We start from the raw sequence: 18,645 nt of genomic DNA, 5'->3' as shown, positions 1-18,645 counted from the left end.
GTGGCTGGGGGACGCAGCCCTGCGGGGGAGAGAAAGAGCTAGGAAAGCGCCAAGTTGGGCCCGTTGGACCAGTGCTGCCAAAGTGGCAACTAATATTAGTCGTTCAGACCGGATCGAACGCGTGCGTTTCACCTAAAGTGCGTTCGATCCTGGTTAAAACAGGGATTAAAGGAGGATAAAGCGACCGTGCGTTTTCGACCATAGGTCTTCACAGCTAAAGGGGCCAAACAAAGTGCGAACAGTATTTTTTTATAACGTTTTCAAATTCTTAATACATCGGTGGGAATACATAGACAGTGCGAACAGTATTCTTTATAACGTTTTCAAACTCTTAATACATCGCTGGGAATACCTAGTGCGGTAGCCATTATGAGAAGGCAAGAGTCACTGGAAAAGAACGTCATGCTAGGAAAAGTTGAGGGCAGCCGGAAAAGAGGAAGGCCCAACAAGAGATGGATTGACTCAATAAAGGAAGCCGCAGCCCTCAGTTTGCAAGACCTGAGCAAGGCTGTCAAAGATAGGACATTTTGGAGGACTTTGATTCATAGGGTCGCCATGAGTCAGAAGCAACTTGACGGCACTACATTCACATACACACACACACACACACGTGTAGCGGTGTTAGTCTGTCAATAGCAGTGGAAAAGAGCAAGAGTCCACAAGCACCTTAAAGACTGACAAAAATTTTGGCAGGGGATGAGCTTTCGTGAACCACCGCTCACTTCTTCAGAGTCTCTGAAGGAGCGAGCTGCGGCTCACGTAAGCTCATCCCCTGCCAGAAATGTTGTTAGTCTTTTAAAGTGCTACTGGCCTCTCGCCCCGACCATAGGTCGAAAACGCATGGTCACTTTATCCTCCTTTAATCCCTGTTTTAACCAGGATCGAATGCACTTTAGGTGAAACGCATGCGTTCGATCCGGTCTGAACGACCAATACTAACAGAAATGGAACTCGCATTGAATCCCTAATAGATTTTGGGGGCTGAGCCTGAGGAGGATGGGGTTTGTGGAGGGGAGGGACTTCAATGCCATGGAGTCCAATTGCCAAAACGGCCCTTTTCTCCAAGTGAACCGACCTCTATTGGCTGGAGATCAGTTGTAATAGTGGGAGATCTCCAGCTAGTCTCTGGAGGTTGGCAACCTTAGCAATCCATCACATATCGACCCCACATTATGACATGCTTTAAAGGTCAAAACTAGTCCCTCACATTGGATGGGGAAGCAAATAGCCAATGCTGCACTTTAAAAATAAGTTATGCAAGCAAAACTATTTGCCCTTTTGAGAAGCTGGGCTGCTGCATTTTGGACCTTAAGAAGTTTCCAAGTTGTCTTCAAGGGCAGCCCCATAAACAGGGCATAACAACAGCATGGATCAGTGTGATTAGAGCAACTGAATCCAAGAGAGATGTCGATTTCCATGCTAAATGCAACTGTAAAAATGCACAGTTAGGGGCTGCATTCACTTGTTTTACTAACAAGACTAGGCTAAACACAACACTGCACTTCACTCAGTTATTTAGAGAAATATTCACTGCGTGCCAAGCTGTCAACGTAATCCACTTTACCACACAGCACCACTTCCTTTGTATCAGCATTTAGCTTCAGCATGTTCTCTCAGGTAGAGGCAGTATTTTTATGGTTAAGGGATACTGCCAAACTAAACTATAATTTTTCTTGGTTTCATGAATTAATTAAGTTTGATTTGATGATGAAAAGAAGCTGTTCTGTCAGACAACTGATTACAATATAATCCCGCAAGAAAGGGAGGCAAAGAATGATCCTTGCAGCAGCCTGCCTTATTCTTCTTCAGCAGTCCTTTCAGGTTGTCTTTTAATGGTCCAACACCTTCCAGGCTTTTGATTAATTTTGTATTGTTTTAAAGTTTTTATCAATATGTACCTCAAATAATTAAATATATTTTTTGGCCAAAATCTGAAGTTATTTTAATTCTTCAGGGCCATAAAAAGATACATTGCGTTTATTTTATAATCTTTTAAGGAATTGGGTATGTAAAGAAATTATTACAATTGTTATAGTTGGCAACAAAAACTGTACTCAAATATCTTTTTCATAATTCTAGGCTGGTCTGAACAGGACTGATGAGTTTCACATGTTTTTGCCAAGACATACAAAGCATCCTATTTCCTGTGGGTCAAGTTTCCAGTAAAATTGCCAATCTATCATGTCAAAAGGTTCAGATACACTTGTTTAACATCATTGTATTTTCTGAACAAAATTATTAGACCATAGGAAAAACTAGACCTACCCAGTTTAAATTGGAATATTTATTCCAATAGCAAATGAGAATGAATGAAGAACCTAATTACACAGGCAGCGTTATACCATTTTAACTGTCCCCATTGGCTGAGAGACTCCGGTTACAATCTACAACTCGAAACACCTATGACATACAATTTCATACATTGCATGCACATTAAAATGAGCTACTAGTCTATGCGGGGTGGAGATCCTAATATTCATAAGCCTTTTCACGCAAGCCCACTAAAGCACAAGGTCATTGCCGGCCATGGCGTTCACACTTTTACTACTTTGTTTCATTATGTTTGAGCTCACTGTCTGCAGTTTTCTGAAGATAAGCTCTCCACTAGCCAGTTTCCTAGTGCAAAGAACAATGGGACCACACATTTACTTCAATGCAGTTGGAAATTTGGACACAAAGGTGCATGTAATCATGGTGTATGCCCATTTCACTTACACTGATGTGTAGGGTTACCAACCTCCAGGTACTAGCTGGAGATCTCCTGCTATTACAACTGATCTCCAGCTGATAGACATGGGTTCAGCTGGAGAAAATGGCCGCTTTGGCATTTGGACTATGGCATTAAAGTCCCTCCCCTCCCCAAACCCCGCCTCAGGCTCCACCCCAAAAACCTCCTGCTGATGGTGAAGAGGGACCTGGCAACCCTACAGATGTGGTTGTTCTCTGCTCAGAAGCCAACTGGAGTTATACGATTCCTGCCACTTCAAGACATGCCGATCTTATGACTGAGATTTTTCGAAAAATGTAAGTGCCAGAGTTACAAAGCAAAAGATAATCGGATTATTAGAAAAATATGCTCAATTCTATTTTATTTTTAAAGTAAAGTGGTTACGTTTAGACAAGTATAAACCAATTTATTACTGAGGAGAGAAACAAAAATAAGATTATGGGGCGCCAGGGATTGACACATGTTGATCCCCCTTGGCGGGGATCAGATGTTTTAGATGTAGTGAAGCAGCAGAGGTAAACCCATGTTCTGTTGTACAGAAACTGATTTCCGAGAAAAATCTTACGAGTTGTGAACAAATGTGGGACATCGCAGAAACCTTAACCATGCTTTAAGTATAGATCTGAATGTTGAACAGAAGAGATTAAAAACTCTGCTAGATAATCATAATGCTAAAAAAAAATGCCCACCTAAAGAATCCAAAAGTCAGCATTCCTGCCTTGCAATTTTTATTTTACGCTGAAAACAATGTTGTGAAAAACCAGAGAATAACTGGCACCATCTGCTGCCAGCAACTAGGAACTACAAATTTGTAACCATGGAAGTTACCACTTTCCCTCCCGTTCTCACGTATATGTTTTTAGAAGAAGTTGGTTTTTATATGCCGACTTTCTCTACCACTTAAGGAGACTCAAACCGGCTTACAATCACCTTCCCTTCCCCTCCCCACAACAGACACCCTGTGAGGTAGGTGGGGCTGAGAGAGCTCTAACAGAGCTGTGACTTGCCCAAGGTCACCCAGCTGGCTTCGTGTGGAGGAGTGGGAAAACAAATCCAGTTCACCAGATTAGCCCCGCGGCTCATGTGGAGGAGTGGGGAATCAAACCCATTTCTCCAGATCAGACTCCACCGCTCCAAACCACCGCTCTTAACCACTACACCACACTGGCTGTATACTTATGTTGCAGGAGCACAGTAATCTCAGTGTAACATTTATTCAAAAAGCCTTTGCTTTATTTCCCCCGGTACAGCTTTTGAAACACACTCGTTTCACGTCTGGATTGGTGGGCTATACTCACTATGTTGATAAGCACGCTACCAGCTGAAATGGGGTTGGGTATTTTTGATCAGTCAAAAGCGTTACTTAGGGTTGCCAGGTCCTTCTTCTCAACCGGCCGGAGATTTTGGGGGCAGAGCCTGAGGAGGGCAAGGTTTGGGGAGGGGAGGGACTTCAATGCCATAGAGTCCAATTGCCAAAGTGGCCATTTTTCTCCAGGTGATCTGATCTCTATTGGCTGGAGATCCGTTGAATTAGCAGGAGATCTCCTGCTACTACTTGGCAGTTGGCAACCCTAGCGTTACTTCAACTGATCCAATCAAATATTGGCTAAGTATTTTTAAAGTATTTATAAGAACAATAGCAGGAACTCTACCAGAAAGTAACACACATTTCTGATTGGTAGTGTGTATCTTGGGGGTTCAAAACAGAAAATGGGAGGTACCTAGGGTTGCCAGCCTCCAGGTGGTGGCTGGAGATCTCCCGCTATTACAACTGATCTCCAGGTGATAGAAATCAGTTCCTCTAGAGAAAATGGCTGGTTTGACAATTGGACTCTATGGCATTGAAGTCCCTCCCCTCTCTAAACCCCGCCCTCTTCAGACTTCAGCCCCAAAATCTCCAGGTATTTCCCAACCCAGACCTGGCAACCCTGGAGTTACCAATTCAGTCACCAGTACCTTGTTACCAACCTGTACTGGCTTACTATCACCCTTGAACTTTACAGTAGCTCAGATACTTCTGCTAATTACAGAAACGTAATGGCTTCCTATTATTGTGAGACAACAGAATTAAATACTACATAATTGTTATAACAGCAGCTGAGACTGCAGAATACAAAGCATTCCCTCTTCACAGAACACTAGATATCAGGAAGATGTCTAGGACTTACTCATGTGAACTGTAGTCTAAAGGGGGCAGCCAACATACTGTAGGCCTCATTTTATGGCCTTAATAAAATATTTAGCTTTTGTCAGATACTACGGTAGTAGGCAGGTAATTGACAAGTAATCCTATGGAGTTATGGTCTTGGCATTAAAACATTTTTTTCATTCGGAATTAAAGCTGAACTTCAGCATAAAAGGGGTAGGTCTCCTCAGAATGTTTAAGACCTCAGTACTGCACTGGCTATCAAATCTATCAATAGGGTTGCCAACCTCCAGGTACTAGCTGGAGATCTTCTGCTATTACAACTGATCTCCAGCCGATAGAGATCAGTTCACCAGGAGAAAATTGGACTCTATGGCATTGAAGTCCCTCCCCTCCCCATACCCCACCCTCCTCAAGCTCCACCCCAAAAACCTCCTGCCGGTGGCAAAGAGGGACCTGGCAACCCTTCATAGTGCAGGGGGTTGGACTAGATGACCCTGGTAGTCCCTTCCAACTCTATGATTCTATTATTCAACCCTATCTATCAATTCGGTTTGCCAACTCTGGCAATCCTACTTACAAGGCATAAGGCAGGTTTTAAGTGATATAAATATCATGAGGTTTAAAAATGTCAAGATAACAATCAGAAGAAGAGTTGGTTTTTATATGCCAACTTTCTCTACCATAAGGAGTCTCAAAGTGGCTTACAATCACCTTCCCTTCCCCCCTCACAACAGGCACCTTGTGAGGTAGGTGGGGCTGAGAGAGTTCTGAGAGAACCAAGGTCACCCAGCACGCTTCATGTGGAGGAGTGGGGAAACCAACCCAGTTCACCAGATTAGTGGCCACCGCTCATGTGGAGCGGGGAATCGAAACCGGTTCTCCAAATCAGAATTTGCCACTCCTAACCACTACACCAGGGGTCTCAAAACTGCGGCTCCAGAGCCGCAAGCGGCTCTTTGGCCCGTTGAGTGCGGCTCTCCGAACTTGGTTCGGAGCCCCTGCTCTTGCGCCCGCTCTCGCCGGCAGCCAGGCTGCGGAGCCGGCGCGCCGGAGAGAGAGAGCGGGCGAGTGGGCGCGCTGTCTTCCCCCCCCCCCCACCGTGGAGAATGGCCGGGTCCCCCTTTCCCTTGCCCTCAATGGTTGGGAGGCTAAAGCCTCCCCTCCCCTCTAGCCACGCAATTGCTGGGTGGGTGGCTCGTCGGTTCCTGCCCCCCCCCCCGCCTATCAGCTGATGGGCGGGGCGGGCTTCCTTTGGTAGACCTGGCCTCTGGCTGAGTCCCATTGGGAGGCCATGTCTACCCACTGGGTTTCTTGGCAGTAGACCTGGACTCCGAGGAGGGGAAAAAGTCCCCCTTCAGAGGCCAGGTCTACCAATTGGCTTCTATGGGCCTCCGGAGGCCAGGTCTACTGCCAAGAAAGCCAATGGGTAGACCTGGCCTCCCAATGGGACTCAGCCGGAGACCAGGTCTACCAATAGGCTTTTATGGTGGTTGACCAGGCCTCCAGACGAGGACTCCGGACGGGGAGGGGGAAATGGCAGGGACTTACAATTTAATTTTTATCAATAAATAAGATCACTATTAAGTATGATATCACGTTTTATTCAGTGTACCTATAGTTTAATTAAGACTTAAAACTTTAATTAAAGTTTATTAAGTTAATAAACAGTGTACCTACCTATATAGTTTAAGTTTAAGAAATTTGGCTCTCAAAAGAAATCTCAATCGTTGTACTGTTGATATTTGGCTCTTTTGACTAATGAGTTTGCCGACCCCTGCACTACACCATGCTGGCTTTCCAAGAAGAGGCTGGCAGGTGGCAGGAGACTTACTTACATTACTCTCCAGCAATGTACGGATATCACCAGAGATGCAGTGATGTCACTTACAGCATGACCCAGAAGTTATGTCATCAAGTAGGGGCAAACACTCTAGTACTGCCTTTGTGGTTTAATCATAGAGCATCGGTAGGGCAAGAGAGTTGCTGGTGTGGCTTGGCAACCCAAGCTATGGCCAAGGTCTGTTCTGTGCATTACCTCAAGAACCTGACAGCAAGGTGAGGCATGGCTTTCCAGCCCCAGTTCCTGATGCAAGTCTAGTGCAAGTAGAAATTTGCCAGACTGCTCAGAAAATTGTGTTTGCTGTGTTTGCCAAGAGACTGGGGTGTTAAGGATTTTATAATTCTTAGAACTGTTCCCCATGTTTTAATTAGGCATCTCCCATTTTTTAAATGAGTTTATCATTGTGATCCGTCATGATAGTTTCTCTTAATAGCTTGCTTCAGAGATGCCTGAAGGCATCTCTGAAGCAAGCTATTAAGAGAAACTATGATGCCTGAAGGCATCTCTGAAGCAAGCTATTAAGAGAAACTATGATGCCTGAAGGCATCTCTGAAGCAAGCTATTAAGAGAAACTATCATGACGGATCACAATGATAAACTCAATTAAAAAATGGGAGATGCCTAATTAAAACATGGGGAACAGTTCTAAGAATTATAAAATCCTAGAATTTTAGAATTTCATGCCTTCCAAGCAGCTGAGAACAATTCTCTCAGTTAACCACACAATAAATTATGCTTATTTCTTTCCGTGGGATTACTTGTCTTTCATGACTTTTGTAGCCAAATCCATCTGAAGCCCTTGTTTTACTTGGTTTGTAGGATGTTTGTCCATGGTTGCCAAATGTTCCACTTTTTGGCACCCTTGAAAAAAGTCTCTAGCGTCTCTCAGACTCCTCTGGGTATTTGTTTTTAAACTTGAAACTGCTTGTGGTAGCTTGTGTAATGGGTGCATACTTAACTAATACAGACATAAGTGGAGCAGATGTGAGCTTTTTATTCAGAGGACAACAACATCAGCTAGAGCCTACTCCAGCATTGACTTCTCTTCTGGCAACCTGGATGATTACTTCGTTTAAAAAAGAAGAAAAAAAGTATTTGGAATGTATTCTTGACCTGATTATCTTCCTTACCTATCCACAACATTGAATAACTGCTTGGAAAGTAATACCGTATATATTTTGTGTGACCAGTAGATATTACAGATCAGTTGGAAGGTCCCTGAAAAACTTACCTTCTTGTTATCCCTATAGCAGAAAGGCTTTACCCTTGTAGGTCAGGGGATGCAGAAATTTCAGAACATGTCTTGATCCACTGTTCATTCTACCAAGAAGTCCATTCTATCAAGAAATTCCCCTTTCCTTAACACTTTCCCTGACCAACCAGTTGAGTTTCTGGCTAAGAAGCTAACTGATGAAAAATCACAGTTTACACTCTTGACCGCTAAATTCTGAGCTGCAGGATAACAGTAACTGAAATACTTCATTACTCAAAATATTAAGGGGGTCTCATCAAGTTATACGGTGTTTATATAGATTTTATTGAAACATATAATATGTAATTTTTAGGCTTAGATTATTTGTAGTAGCAGTAGTAGATGTTTTTGTGGTTTTCCTATTATCCGTTGTGGCTGTTGTTGTTTTTTCTGCTGGTCAGTGACTGTATTAATAAATTATTATTATTATTATTACCTTCTTATTAACACAAAGAATATTAACAAACATTATGCAGAAAATAATAGAACCAATGTGGTATAGTGATCAGAATGTCAGACTAGGGTCTGGGAGATCCAGGTTTGAATCCCCACTCAGCCATGGAAGCTTGCTGGGTGACCTTGGGCTAGTCACACACTCTCAGCCTAACCTACCTCACAGGGTTGTTATGAGGAGAAAATGGCAGTGAGGAAAAGATGTAAGCTGCTTGGGATACCCACTGGGGAGAAAGGCAAGGTTAGGTTTGCCAGCTCAGCACTGGTACCCAGTGGGAGATTGTGGGGAGGGGGGAATACCTGATTGGTGTCATGGCAACGGCACAATGTCACTTCCAGTACAAACCAGAAATGACATCCTCAGTTGGTGCAATGCTCTAGGATTCAACAAAAACTCTATGTTTTAACCACAGAATCTGGGTAAAGCCTACAGCATCGCACTGATGTGATGACATCAATTCCCGTTGGCACTGAAAGTGACCTCCCAGTGTCATCACAACGTTGAATTGCCTGCCCTGTTTTCCCCTGCTGCTTGGTTAAGTGGTGGCAGGGAGCAGGGGGTCTAGGGCTAGAGGTGTCCCACTATAGTAGGAGATCTGGTCACCCTGTGTGCGTGTAAAGTGCTGTCAAGTTGCAGCCGACTTACGTTGACTCCAGCAAGGGGCTTTCAGGGCAAGTGAGGTGGTTTGCCATTGCCTTACTCTGCAGAGTCTTCCTTGGAGGTCTTCCTTCCAAATACTGACCCTGCTTAGCTTCTGAGATCTGATGAGACTGGGCTGTACCAGACTAGGCCTCATCGGGAGTTTGGAAACTCTGTAGGAATATTGGGATGTTGGCAGAAGGGTGGGCAGAGTAGGGTTGCCAAGCTCCAGGTGGTGTCTGGAGACCTTTTGCTATTACAACTGATCCCCAGGCGACAGAGATCAGTTCACCTGGAGAATACAGCTGCTTTGGAAGGTGGACTCTATGGCATTATGCTCCATTGAAGTCCCCCCCTCCCCAAACCCTGCCCTCCTCAGGCTCCACTCCCCAAATCTCCAGGTATTTCCTAATCGAGACCTGGCAACCTTAGAGGGAAGGGACATGTTGTGGGGGATGCTGTCATAAGCGCAATGACATTACTTCTAGGTACAACCCAGATGTGACAATGTGTAGCTCTAGGAATCACTGGAAACTCTACCATAGATTTTCCAGCAATACCCAGAGCTACCCATTGCCACTTCTGGGTGTTTCCTGGAAGTAACATCATCGCACTCACAATGCTGGTGAGTTTTTTTAAATTTTTGTTTTTTGTTTTTAATTTTTAATTTATCCCAGTGGCAGGCAGCAAGAATTTTGTGTGGGGGTTCTCCACCTTGATAGGGGGTTTAGCAGCCCTAAAAGGTACCAAGTGCTACTTTCATACCTTGAGATAAATATTCAGCAGGTCCCATGTTCAAACAGGGGCAGGTGAACTTCTATGCTAATAGGCCCTCTGTTATTTTGGAGTCCTTGATATGTTGCTGTGAACTTTACAAAATGATTTTTAAAAAATCATTAGAAACTTCAAACAGGAAATTAATGGAAAAACAATGGTGGCAAGTCATCACATAAGTGTAACGATCACCTTTTAAGGCATACAGCATCAGGCAAGAGTACTCACTTTCGGGTCCATCCAACAGCTTTTATTTGTATAACATCAACTCCAACAAGCCCCAGCTATAGTTCACATGAACACATGAAGCTGCCTTATACTGAATCAGACCCTTAGTCCATCAAAGTCAGTATTGTCTACTTGGACTGGCAGCGGCTCTCCAGGGCCTCAGGCGGAGGTCTTTCACACCACCTACTAGCCTAGTCCCTTTAACTGGAGATGCCGGGGATTGAACCTGGGACCTTCTGCATGCCAAGCAGATGCCCTACCACTGAGCTCACAGCAACATCAACTAAACGAGAAAAACTGGTAACAAGACCTCTGCCCTCTGGGACCTAACTAACTCCTATAGATAATGGGGGAGGAGCAGACTATACCATTATACACATACAGCACAGTAAATAATACCACAATAAGCATCTATAAAAGACTTCCAAATATCTAAAAACATGTCCATACACAATTGTCGTCTATATGCCATACATTCAACTGTTAATAAGGTTGTAAGATCCTCAGTCCATTTATAAACAAATATTGTAGGTTAATTCTGTGTTGATTCAATGAGAGTTTCCTAGAGTAATGGAGACTCTGAAATACTTAGTACTGCAGGGCCATATTTAGATACGAACAGATGTTGCAGTTGTAAATATTGCCATTCAGCAGGGATTGACAAGTCATATCTAAACCTCAACTGAGAAAATGATGAAAACTTGTCGACATAGTCTATTCATTGGTCAAAGGTTTTGAAAAAATCCCCCTAGATGCCCAGGCCTTCCATTGAAAGAAGATTTCTTCCCAATTTTTAGATCTGGCTTGGCTCATAATGTTAATTTAGCTTTACAAAATGATGCCACAGCAGACCAAGGTGTAGAATAAACTTTTTGAAGCATTGTGCAACTGCAACTGAACTAAAATGGCTGCTACTCTACTTTTCATTCTCCGCTGGTGTTTGCTGAACTGCTTCCCACACTGCTCCCACTCGTGGAATGCTTAGTTCCTATTATTGTTACATTTCAGCCTTTTCAGAAACTGTTCATTGTATCTAATAGGGTTCCTGCCACTCTGCCTCCTGGTCTAGCCTATTGGTTCTTAACCTTAAATCCTTAACTGCTAGGGTTGCCAGTTCCTACCTCTCCTCCGGCAGGAGACTTTTAAGGCACTTTTAAGGCATATCTCGGGATCATGAGAGGCCTTATGCCACTCAAACTCTTAGGAGAGGAAGAAGAGGTGATTGTAAGCCGTTTTGAGTGTCCTTATGGTGGAGAAAAGTGGGCTATCACACTTTAGTGTCATAGATTGACGAGCATTATTTGGGGTAGGGTGTTGCCCCAAGCAGATACAGGAGATTCCTGCTTCATTCTTATTGGAAGTATGCCACTTCTTAAAGAGCCTGAGGGAGAAACCTGGGATATTGTCCTCAGGGCAAGGTGAACAGTATAAAACACCTCTCCTCCCCTGTCTGTCAGAAGCCTTTGCAAATGAGGAGGAGATGCCTAGAAGAAGAAGAAAAAGAAGAGTTGGTTTTTATATGCCGACTTTCTCTACTACTTAAGGCAGAATCAAACCAGCTTACAATTGCCTTCCCTTCCCCTCTCCACAACAGACACCCTGTGAGGTGGGTGAGGCTGAGAAAGCATGACTTGCCCAAGGTCACCCAGCTGGCTTCGTGTGTAGGAGTGGGGAAACGAATCCAGTACACCAGATTAGCCTCTGCCGCTCATGTGGAGGAGTGGGGAATCGAACCCGGTTCTCCAGATCAGACTCCACCGCTCAAACCACTGCTCTTAACCACTACACCACGCTGGTCCTAAAGTTCTGAATGCCCCCCTCCAAGATTTGTAGATTGCCTTCTGAGAGCTGTAGGGTTGCCAACTGCCAGGTAGTAGCAGGAGATCTCCTGCTAATTCAACCGATCTCCAGCCAATAGAGATCAGATCACCTGGAGAAAAATGGCTGCTTTGGCAATTGAACTCTATGGCATTGAAGTCCCTCCCCTCCCCAAACCCCGCCCTCCTCAGGCTCCGCCCCAAAAATCTCCCGCCGGTGGCAAAGAGGGACCTGGCAACCCTAGAGAGCTGGCATGCGGGCCCCAATAAGAGTCACTGATGTAGGCACAAGCCGTGTCCAAAACCTCTGAAATCTCACCGGAAGCCACTTTGTGCTGCAGAGATTCATTTGCCATGCCTTCATATTTTATCCTTCCTGTGTTTGACGAAGCTGAATCTGCATTTTCAATTGTTTAATCTATCATCAGCGCAACCAAACATATTTGTATATATTTTGAATACTAATCAACCAGAATTCAAATTCAAACTACTCAGTTCCCAGCTTCTGCCAAGGTCTTTTGGGAATGTCCTGAGGCTTTGTTTCCTTTAAAAAAAACATTTCTGAAGGCTTGACATCTTTCATGACTGTACTGTCTTAAATCTGAGCACACATGCCTGGCCAATAAACTGCTTCTCAAGACCTTAACTTACCTCAGTAAATTCTCTGATGACTCGTGTGTGTTCTATTCAGTATTCCTTTCCTTATGCCTTGTGGCATTATGAATCTGTCATATTAAAAATGAATTTATAATCTACACAGTTCCTTTCTCTAGTTCCAATAAACATGGGTACTTTCTATTCTGTCTTTGGCTGTTCCAGCAAAATGGTAATTTTTTTTTTATCATTGTCCCTATTGTTTGCGGTAGTTGTCTGAGATTCCTTCAGCTTTAGTTTAGAGAGTAGCAAAATAACATTTGTAGAATCGGAATGAATGCCTTTTCCTTGTTCTATCTATGCCCACTATGCCTAGTCTATATTCACTCTAAGTAGTTGATATTTCTGTAGCAAGGAGCCTGGATTGTTAAAGATGCAGTCAATTAGAAAGCTTTCCTGATCTCTTAAAACGGACTGGGCTTGACCCTTTTGTGTCCTCTTGGACAAAGATAATAGACGAAAGACGTTCAAGGTTACAGGTTTCCTATCCAAGTTTTCCCTCAGACCTCTCTTTAGTAATGAATAAGATATTCATGGACTTAGAATGAAGGGACCATCTTGAACTATGTGGTGATGCCAGAAGGAAATGCACACCCTCCTCCTGGGGACAAAGCACCCCATCTTTTCCAGTGCTCCCAGATTATCTTGAATTCTTAACCATTCCAACTTTTCGCAGACTTTTCTTCTTGGCCAGACATAATGCCTTACCCCTCAATGAATTAACTGGCAGATTTTTGAAATCCCCAATCAAACAGAGAGTCTGCCCATGTGGAAAGGCAAAGACAGAAACACTTATCCATTTTTTATTCAATTGTGATTGATATTTTTCTATAAGATCTTCCTTGATTACTATATTGATTTCATGCTTTCCTGTACATTCTCATGACTACCACTGAATCTGTCTGCTGTCTGGTAATGATAAGGCTGTTACTCTATCAGTAGTTTACTACTCAACAGCTGCTTTGAAAATATGCCGAAAGTTATAATCAAGTTATAATCAAGTTATGCCTAAATTCTCTTTGCACTGGAACTGGAGAAAGCTTTGTATGCTTTTTAAAAATAGCCTCCATTGGTGTGACCCATGCTTTCTCCATTGATGAATGGGTAGAATCTTGCGTCTTCAGTCTCTGCTCACATTTCTTTTTTTCTGTCTGAACATCACTTTGTTGGGTAACGCTTAGTGCTTGGAAACAGCCTGGCTGCAACAATCCAGCCCCTAATCTTGTAGAATTAATATCTACCGATACACTTACTGGTTCTTTCACAATGACATACTCAGGTCCTTTTGTCAGTTGCACCTCTAAGTGCTTGAATTCTGCTTCAGGGATGGAAAAATTCAACATCTTGCCTTGATAACTGTCTGAATACTGTCATTGTTGCCAAGTATGAGATAAACCTTGCTAAATAAGAGATCATTTCTAGAACTCTTTTCTACATAAACAAACAATAGATTTTCAGTAATAGCATCTGCAACTTTGAACTTGGGGGTCTCCCAACCGGACTTGCAGTTGCATGTCTAATTAGGGACTCACCTTAAAAATAAATAATAATATACAAAAATGAAAGGCCTGGATATGGGGTCGTGACACCTCTGAGTGTAGTTTAGCTCCAGTCCAATTAATAGTATTTTTATATATTTATATTATACTCTTTCCCCAAGGAGAAAGCAGTGTCATGGGACTCACCAACACTGATTCTAATACATTTTAATCTTTTCCTTCCCCGCCGCCCCCCCCCCCGGAGTTTGAGGCAGCATACGTGGCTCTCCACTCTTCCAACCCTCTGTGGTAGGTTAAGATGAGAAAGAGTGACTCGCCTAAGGTTATATATACCGCACTGGTTCTTAGCATTCTACTTTTTACTGGCTCTGGAATACATAGCTAATGCCCAGTATAAATCTTCTAAATATAGGCATGTGTCCTACCACCCCACTGAGCAACGTTGAAACTTTCCTCCTGCCTAAAGTAACATCTAAATCCCCTATCTTCCTTTCCCTCTACTTGGGATGCAACAGAAAGAGGTACCATTTGAGATTCTCCATTTTTAAGTCCAAAGGGAATGGTATGAAGATGGTATGCTCATGATTAACTAAATTAACCTTTGGGTGTAACTTGGGTAACTTCGTAGAGGGCCATCAGGGAAGCATTTGGCCCTTTTGCCAATTTATATCTCAAGTTACGAGTGTATCATAATTTGCTAAAGCATAACAGAGCAAATCTCATTTAACATAATTAATTCAGGGAAGGTTATCTCCTCAGACACTTGAGATGATTAAATCCACTAACTGTAGAAGAGGACAGCCAGAATGAACAAAAGGCTGAAGCAACTTCCCGAGTAAAAGAGACAAAAATATTTCAGCCTGATTAGTTCCAATGAAAGAGGATTGAGGGGAGGGGGGGTCATGATACAAATTAAAACAATTATGTATGGCATGGATAGAATTAATTTTTTCTCCCTGTTTCATAACACCATAAATCGCTTCATACAGGGCATAGTTAATATGTGGATTTCTCTGCCACAGGGTGTAGATTTGGCTGATTATTTATATTATATTAATTTATACCCTGCCTTTCCCCTCAATGGGGACCCAACATGGCTTACATTATTCTCCTCTCCTCCATTTTATCCTCCTCTCCTCCATTTTATCCTCACAACAACCTTGTGAAGAAGGTAAGTCTGAGTGGGCACGGCCAGCCCAAGGCCACTCGCTTTCATGGGGGAATGGTGATTTGAACCTTGGTCTCCCACATCCTATTTCAACACTCTGACCACTACAACATGCTGGTTATATGGCTATGAATGAAACACATTGCTTAAGGATCCATATGGCAATCCGCCATAATGGCTAAATGGAACCTACAGGCTCAGAGGTCGTATGTTGATGAAAATCAGGTACACTCACTTCATACGACTGGGTAAATGAAATGTGAAACAAAATAATGACGTACCAGTAGTATCAGTGGACTGCCTAGCACGTGCTCGGTGAACTTGCTATAAATATACTGTCAGCAAGTGTCTGCAGTAAATGACATTTACACCACTGACCTGTCCAGGAGGACAGCACTTATAGGTCAGAGAGTTGAACTTACTTCCTTTGAGGCCAACCGCAACACAAACCATTACCACACTCATAAATTTAGGTCTCTTAGATGGTACTGGCAGCATTTTTATTCTGAACAAGATGTTCACTCTGATTCCCATTCTTTCTCCTTGAAGAAAACGCAGAACGTTATGGAGTTACTTCTGGTCTTTCCATCTGGAGAGCAAACAAGAGCACCGAAAACTCACACAGCATTGTGTCCAAGGTAATACTACAACGCTTTCTGGGGAGGGGCTGTGGCTCAGTGGTAAAGCATCTGCCTGGCATGCAGAAGGCCCCAGGTTCAATCCCTGGCATCTCCAGTTAAAGGGACTAGGCAAGTAGGTGATGTGAAAGACCTCAGCCTGAGACCCTGGGGAGCCACTGCTGGTCTGAGCAGACAATACTGACTTTCATGGACCAAGGGTCCGATTCAGTATAAGGCAGCTTCATGTGTTCATGTGTTCATTACGTTCTGGGAAAATGTGCTTCATGATCTCTACAGAAAGATGTTACTAGGAATTAAGTTGATTGAGTGATGGGGACAGAAAGATTTCAAATAATAAATAAACGCCTGAATAATGGCAACAAAAGGCCAATTCATGTCGCAGATTGGGCTCCAGGCTCTTTCCCAATCGCACGATAAACCAAACAGAGAAGCAAAAACTCAGGGAGGTGGTGCCACAAGGAATATTTCTTATGGCCCAGTACATTTTAATCCAAGTAAATCTTCAAGGGCAAAAAACCCCTCAGCTGTCTCTGTTCAGAACCATTTTCTAATTAAACACTAGTTTTAGTGTCATTTTCTGAATGCAAGCCATGTTACTGACAGTTGGAACAGTCAGCCCAGGATCTAGGGTTGCCAACCGCCAGGTACTAGCTGGCGAACTCCTGCAAATTCAACTGATCTCCAGCCGACAGAGATCAGTTCACCTGGAGAAAATGGCCGCTTTGGCAATTGGACTCTATGGCATCGAAATCCCTCCTCTCCCCAAACCCCGCCCTCCTCAGGCTCCGCCCAAAAAATCTCCTGCTGGTTGCAAAGAGGGACCTGGCAACCCTAACAGGATCTGCAGCTGTTTGATTAACCACATTTAGCCTCCGCTATGGCCCCGCATGATGTCTGGAAGCAGACATCCTGATTTAATTCTGGTTTGTTCTCTGGTGGTACCTTCCCAGGCTGTAGACAGAAGGCAAAGAAATCAGCATTTGTTGAGGCAAACCATGATTTCAGTGACTGAATCCTGCTTTCGCACACTAATTAAAATAAAATATGGCTTTGTGTTATGTTTGAACTTAGGTTAAGTGTGTCGTTCTGAAACAGAGGGCCCTTCTAAATCCCCCGAAGTCACAGGGTTTAGAACGATGCAGCTCTGTTTAGGATTGCATTGTCGGTGACCTTCCACCTCTGAATGTAATCCATTTGTGGCCCAACTGAAGATTATTAAAAATAAAAACAAACAGGGAACCATAGAAAGCACAAGACTCCCTAGGGAAATTAGCCCTGTAACTGATGAGTTCATTTGTCTGGAGCAAATGTACAGTGTGACCAATAGCAGCAAATTCTTCGAATCCCCTTTGAAGGGTGTCCCTGACTGACTTTTAAAATCAAAATGCAAAACATTGCAAAAATCATCTTCATGTTTCCAGCACAGTGGGGCTGTTTTCTTGATAAGCCAGGAAGGAAATTACACGGTTGCTTAGATCTGGACTGTAGGACAAATAAGTGGACAAATAAGACAAACAGCTTCATCATCAATAGAGTATTTTTAAACAAGCTAATGTACAGTTCATTATCATACCGCTTAGGCAGGGAAACAGAAATCTTTATGCTGGGGCCCTGCAAGGAATCGGTGGGGAAGTATAAATGACTGGAAATCCCAGCTCACTCGCTCACACTGGTGAGCCAGTAGTGGTTAAGAGCGGTGGGCTCTAATCTGGAGAACCAGGTTTGATTCCTCACTCCTCCACATGAGCGGTTTGCATGATCCACTGGTTTTATGATGGGGTTAAGAGCGGGGTTAAGAGCGGCGGCCCAGGTTGGTTTCCCCACTTCTACACATGAAGCCAGCTGGGTGACTTTGGGCTAGTTACAGTTCTCTCTGAACTCTCTCAGCCCCACCTACCTCACAAGGTGTTTATTGTGGGGAGATAGGGTTGCCAACCTCCAGGTAGTAGCTGGAGATCTCCTCCTATTACAACTGATCTCCAGCCGATAGAGATCAGTTCACCTGGAGAAAATGGCCACTTTGGCAATTGGACTCTATGGCATTAAAGTCCCTCCCCTCCCCAAACCCCACCTTCCTCAGGTTCCACCCCAAAAACCTCCCACCGATGGCGAAGAGGGACCTGGCAGCCCTATGGGGAGAGGAAGGAAAGGAGATTATAAGCCGGTTTGATTCTCCTTAAAAGGTAGAGAAAGTCGACATCTAAAAACCAACTCTTCTTCTTCCTCAAAACCTTTCCCTCCAGGATTCTAAGTTCTCAACAACTTCAGCAATTGATCTCTTTCCTAACCTTTCCCCCCTATTAACAGGCACCTGCCCCTTCTTGAGCATATTGAACAATAATATTTGAGATTTGTTTCTGTACAACAGGGGAATCCCCCGAGTAGCTGGAGACAGACCCCTACCTTGTCTTTGGGTGGCCAGGTTTTGCTGCCTTCACCATCAATACAGTGGTCAATCAGTTTACTATTAGATATATTGATAATTATACTACATAGTAGTAAAATATTAGCACAGCTAATATTTAAAATACCGTGTGTGTATTAAGTGGCATCAAGTCGCTTCTGACTTAAGGCGATGCTATGAATAATTACCTCCAAAAACTTCTGTATGGACCTGAGCAAGTCACCCTTTCTCCACCTCAGTTCCCCGTTTGTATACTGGGAATAGTAGTGGCCTAGCTAACTAGGCTCCTCTGAAGCCACAATGAATACATATTTAGTGTTGACAAAGCATTTGAAGAACTTCACACATATATTTTGATATTTTTTACAATAATTTTTGTACAGCAGGGCAGTAGTGTT

The sequence above is a fragment of the Euleptes europaea genome, chromosome 5 (genome assembly GCF_029931775.1).
Source record: "Euleptes europaea isolate rEulEur1 chromosome 5, rEulEur1.hap1, whole genome shotgun sequence".
NCBI classification, from domain to species: Eukaryota; Metazoa; Chordata; class Lepidosauria; order Squamata; family Sphaerodactylidae; genus Euleptes; species Euleptes europaea.
Note: the sequence above shows the minus strand (reverse complement) of the source record.